This window comes from Peromyscus eremicus, chromosome 1 (assembly GCF_949786415.1).
Source record: "Peromyscus eremicus chromosome 1, PerEre_H2_v1, whole genome shotgun sequence".
NCBI lineage: Eukaryota > Metazoa > Chordata > Mammalia > Rodentia > Cricetidae > Peromyscus > Peromyscus eremicus.
The window spans coordinates 91,490,568-91,496,567 of NC_081416.1; positions in this window are offsets into that span (position 1 = coordinate 91,490,568).

A 6,000-nucleotide genomic window follows, 5' to 3' on the forward strand; every position below is an offset into this window, starting at 1 on the left:
AGTCTTGCCAAGGAAAGCCCACTCTGCAGATGCCAAGTAGAGCTCAGTTCCAGCTGCCCCATCATGCCTGGCTTTTGACCATTCACCAACTGAAGCCAGCAGGCTTGTAAGGCTGAACTGTGAATTCACCAGCATCAGTCAGCTAACGATCTCGCTTATCTTATTGCTACACACACAGCACCCTCTAATGAGCGTGAGCCATCCCCCAGGAGTTGGAAAGCGCTAAAACACCACCAGTTTCAACAAACAGCAACTTCCCACGGCACCGTGGCCCCTCCGGAAAGGTGGCCCAATGCCACCAAAATCCTGCCTTACACTAGCAGACCTGTTCCCTTCTCCTGCCAGAACCTCAGTGCAGAACCCATGTCACAGACCTGAGCCTGGCGTCTCCATAAATGATTCTGAGGATGCCGCACAGGCGACGTGCTGCCTGTGCTGCCTGGAGCTGAGTCAGGGCTGGAGCAGCTAGCCGAGTCCTCCCTGCTGTGGTTGGGGTGGGAGGTCTCTGCTTTGCATATCTGTGAGCAGGAAAAGTCTGGGCTGGAAATTCTCCTGCGAATACGAAACGCAAGTGGAAAATTTCCAAAAGCCTTAAAGGCCTCAGGTAATGCCGGTTATCCAAGGCAAAGTGGATGTAGGATCCTGAACACCACGTCCTGGCCCTGCTCCCAGCCTTCACCAGAAGAAATGAAAGCAGCCAGTGCCGCTGCCCTCCAGGGCAGCCACACAAGATAAGCTGCCCTCCCTCCAACGCCCAGGCTCCAATGAAAGCTGAGTGGGGACTGGTGAAACCATCACCTTGGCTGCTTCCTGTAGGAACCCCACTTGAGGCTTGATGGGACAGAGGGTTCACCTCATCAAGGAGGTTCGCCTATAGAGGGACTGCTCTGCCTGCTGTCAGCAGCCCCATCATGCAAAACAACCCTCCTGAAGGCGCCCCACAAGTCGACAGGGAACCCAGAGCCCAACACTACCTCCTCCTTCCCCTCCCCCTCAAAAAAGAGGAAAGGACTATGAACTGCTTCCTCCTTGACCAGGAAAGAACAGAGCCCAGAATAAGGAGTGGCCTCCACACAGAAGCAGGCAGCTGAGGGGCAGGCAGCAGAGATGAAAAGCCTACCTACCCTACTCTTCCCTCTCATCCCTAAAAGAAGCCACACATCCCAGTGACCCCACAGCCTGACAAGCACTGCCAGACTCCCTTCAACACAGTCTCCCTGTCTCCTCTCTCTCCCTCTCTCTCTCTCTCTCTCTCTCTCTCTCTCTCTCTCTCTCTCTCTCTCTCTCTCTCTCTCTCTCTCCCTCCCTCCCTCCCTCCCCCCTCCCTCCCCCCTCTCTCCTGCACATGCATGTGCACAAAAACACCCCAAAGCTGGCCTGACCAGGTTCACCCCAGCCCGCCTCTTCTTACCACTGCTCACAGTAGTGTCCCAAAGTGCAGGCTGGATTCTTTAGCTGTCCTTTCTTAAGTGACCCACAGAGGACAACCCAGACATATAAAGGGCATACACAAGCCCTGTGTATACCCTTTCCTCAGCCCTTTAGGAAAATGGAGAGGCTCTGGAGATACACACAGCCTTCCAGTGACTTCAACAAACTGTGTGGGTCTAGGAAATTCCCCTGAGTAAGATGGCTATTTCCACGGTGCTGTTGAAATCCTAGGGAGAGGAGCCCAGAAAGAGCAGGTCAGTTGTTTACCAGGAGGCTAGCTGTGGCCCAGTCTTGGACCTGAGTCACCTCCTCATGTCCAATGGAGAGGCTGTGCCTTGTTGTGCCTACACTGTGACTCCTGTGAGCCCAGAGCAGGGTTACATTGCTGACACATGACCTGCTTCTGGCCTTCAGCAACCCAGAGATTACAGTCCACCTGTCCACACAACTGTTTCATCAACAGTACCGTCAGCAGGCCACACACAACCTGAACGGGAGCAATGTTTGGTCATTAAATAATTCAGTGTGCTTATTATAGCATGGGGGAAGGGGAAGCCAAGCCCGTAAGCTGTTCTGTCAAGGGGCTAAAGAGATGGCTCAGTGATTCAGAGTGCCTCTTCCTCTTGCACAGGACTTGAGTTCAAGCCCAGCATGTGCATCAAGTAACCACTTAGAACTCTAGCTCTGACACCCTCTGGCCTTTGGACTCTCTCTCTCTCTCTCTCTCTCTCTCTCTCTCTCTCTCTCTCTCTCTCTCTCTCTCTCTGTCAAATGACAGATGGGACAAATGATTCTCATGGCTGGCATTTTGGAAGGCAATGGTATGTGGGGAAAGTGAGCATCCTGGACCATGGCTCTAAGTCCAACCCACTCAGGTAATTTTACTCTCCAGGTTTAATGGGACTCTAGATAGCCTTGGTCTAAACAAAGTGCAGTCTGTAGAACCCAAAAGAGAAGATGATCTGAAAACACTGCTTTCTTTTATAAGGATTCCCACAGTTTCTGGTTTGGTTTAGTTTGGTTTTTGTTGTTGTTATTTTCAAAACAGGGTCTCACTATGTAGTCCTGGCTGTCCTGGAGCTCACTCTGTAGACGAAGTTGGCCTTCAACTCAGAGATCCACCTGCCTCTGCCTCCTAAGTGCTGGGATTAAAGGCGTGTGCCACCTCTGCCCAGCCCTGCACAATCTCTACTAGCAGATGCATCAGTGAGAAGTCCTGCAGTAAAGAGAGTGAAGTGAACACACTTCACTGGCCATCCCATCATGGGAAAGGACACCTATTAATATCCCATGGCATCAGAGCTGGGAAGCTCCTTCCTCTTGGTCTTCAGTTTCCAATCTAGAGAAAGCTGCCATCCTGAGACCAAGCTAACTGTGTGGCCAGCTCCACCAGGTCTAGACAGAGGAGTGAGGCAGTTCTGCTCCGATGACGGGGCAGAATGATGGCCAACAGGGGCAGAACGATGGCCAAGGGCGTGTAGTGCTAAATGAACAGGGACTGCTCTGTCTCAGAAGCACCTGTGATGCTCAAGACGTCACGGTTGACCTTGAGACTGGCATATTGCTGCTTCTTGTGGCCCACATGCCTCAATGGACTGACTGAGAAGTGTTCATCCCTTGCTCAGAGCCTCAGTTCTCGTTCTCTCTCTCTCTCTCTCTCTCTCTCTCTCTCTCTCTCTCTCTCTCTCTCTCTCTCTCTCTCTCTGTGTGTGTGTGTGTGTGTGTTTGTATGTGTGTGTGTGTTTGTTTGTATGTGTGTGTGTGTTTGTATGTGTGGGTGTGTGTGTTTGTATGTGTGTGTGTGTGTGTTTGTATGTGTGGGTGTGTGTGTTTGTATGTGTGTGTGTGTGTGTGTGTGCAGATGCACTCACCTGAACATGTGGAAGCCAGAGGTTAATGTCAATTTCCCCAATTGCTCCTCACCTTATCTTTCTGAGACAAGGTCTCTTTACTGAGCTGGCCCGTGATGAGCTAGTCTGGCCAGAAGGCCCCAGGATCGGCCTGTCTTGTCCTCCTCATACTAGGGTTACAGATGAGCACTGATGTGCCCAGTTTTTCTGTGGGTTCTGGGGATCTGAACTCAGGTCCTTATGCTTGGGCAGCAAGCACTTTACTCACTGAGCCGTCCGCCCAGCTTCTTCACTTCCCTCCCCGTCCCTCCTGAATGGCTGTCAGGATGACCTAAGATAACAAGATCCAAGACCTGCATCTCCTTCTCCAGAGACCAGGGTGTGTTCATTTATGTCACTTAATTGTCCCTACATGGGGGACAGCAAAGGCTGGAATCAAATTATAACTCATCATGAAACACAGTACTCTGCTCTCTAAAAGCAAGGCACAGGCTTGCCTAGAGAAGCCAATTTCCTTCTCGTTTCTGAGACATGTGTAACAAGAGTTGGGCACCTGTGAAATATCACCTCCACACACATCACCGGTCTCATTTGCTTTTATATCCCAGTGCCAAGGTGCGCACACACACACACACACACACACACACACACACACACTCTCACACATTGACTAGATGGTCACATAAGACAGTGAGTGTGTGAATGGTCTAAGCTGAGGTAGAATCCCCCTATGGTGATCTCAAGAGTCAGTTGTGTGTATGGTTAAGAATATGGACTCGAGTTAGACTACGTGGCATTGAATCCTGTCCCACCACTTGTTTATATGGCCTTGGGCAGATGATGAAATTTCCATGGCTTTTTTATTCCCTACAATGGAAGAGTAATAAAAATAGCAATGCCATGAGATGCCATGATTAATCAGTCAGCACATGGGAAGTGTTGAGACTCATCCTTAGCTCAGCATATGTGTTTTGTAGGTATTCTCTGTCAGCATCATTATCTTCTTCGTCATCATGATATCAGATACAAGAGAGTCCGGCAGGGAAATGAATGTAAAGTTTCACACCGACACTGACTCCTTTTATTTGACATTTATCAAACACCATGGCGGAGCTGGTGCTCTCCCAAGTTCCTACCTGGGTACGGGAAGACGGAAGGCGTGTTTAAACATGAAGCCAGATCTGGGGGGAAAGCCACGGCCTCTATCATTGGCACTTCTTGGTGACTGTGTACATCCTGAACTCAAGCCATCAGTCTATACCCTCGTCAGTCCTCACACCCTGTGTGGAAAGACAGAGCCATTGTCTCTTGTCCTACAGCGGTCAGCACATGGAGGAAATAGATCAATATACTTGGTAGCAGAACCAGGCCACTGAACCGCTTTAGGAGAGAAAAGTATATTCCTACTTAATCCTAAGCCTACATTTCACTTCCCCAAGATACTGTCAAGATCTGTGGTTGATCTAGAGGCCATCTGAAGAGTGACCAGCAAGAATAAAAGCAAGAAAAGCGAATATTTCATCTCAAAGAACTTCTTGATGTAGGTGAAGGCCTGTTAACCTATATGCAGGCCTTCAGGTCTGAGGCTAGGTAAGAATGGATAGGCCTGAAAGATCAAAGAGTCTCCCACCAATGCACCTAGAGAGAACAGCCTCTTCGGAGCAAGCCAGGTCCCTCCAAGTTGCTCGCCAGAGGTGGAGCTAATGATGGAACAGAGCAGGCAGAGGCTCCTTCTGCCTGGCTCAGAAGCTCCACAGCATCTCATCCTTGACTCTTTGAATCTAGGGAGGCATGTCTTCTCACAGTGTCCCAGCCTAGTTCACAACTGCTCAGAACCATGCTGGACTTAGTGATGCCAGCTTTTACTCAGTAACTTGACATATTTCTCACCAAGAAGCTCCCAGCTACATACAGTTTGGGGACAACCTAGTTAGGAGTAGTTTTCTATCTAGGGCCTCTCAATCTTACATCACAGGCCTCTGCCAGTCTAGACCAGCCATTAGCAAATCTGCTCGCAAAGCAGCTACAGGAAGTTCTAGGGCGGTACCAACCTACTAAAGCACAAGACTGTACTCCTCCCTCACCCAGTGACAGAGAAAAGGGGCCCTCAAACGACTCATCCCCCTACTATCCCGTGCACCCCTCTGCCTCCTGCTAGAAGTCCACACAGCCGAACACATCCAACGGGTCTCGTGCACGCGCCTAGAAACTTGTCCGGGAGCTCAGGAGCCAGCATGTCCCGGGTCGTTTAATTTCCCTAAATCTTGCAAACCTGGTCTAAGCCAGGCACCCTGGATGCCTCAGGCTCACCGGAGGCCTGTGGAGCCCAGGCCACTGCTGGGTAGGGAAAGGCAGCACGGGGCCCGGGACAAGCTTTGGGGGTGGGCACTGTTCAAGTCTCTTCGCTGTCAAGGGACTGGACGCAGGACGCCGGCCCAAGGTCGGCAGCGCAGCATCGTGCGCACTCACCGGGTTCGGAGGGCAGGGCCATGGGGGTTGGCCGCCGGGCTGGAGCGCAGGTGCCGCGCCAGGCAGGGCGCACAGGACAGCGGCTGCAGTGCCCTGACGCCTGTGGGGCCGGGCGCGCCGAGCTGGACCCGACCAGGCCGCGCTCGCAGCCGGTGCCTGCCCGGCAGGAGCTCACGGCTGGCGGGGATCGAGCCGAGCGCTGCGCGACAGGGCCCGGGTGGCCGGGTGAGAGAAGCGCGAGCGGCCTGCA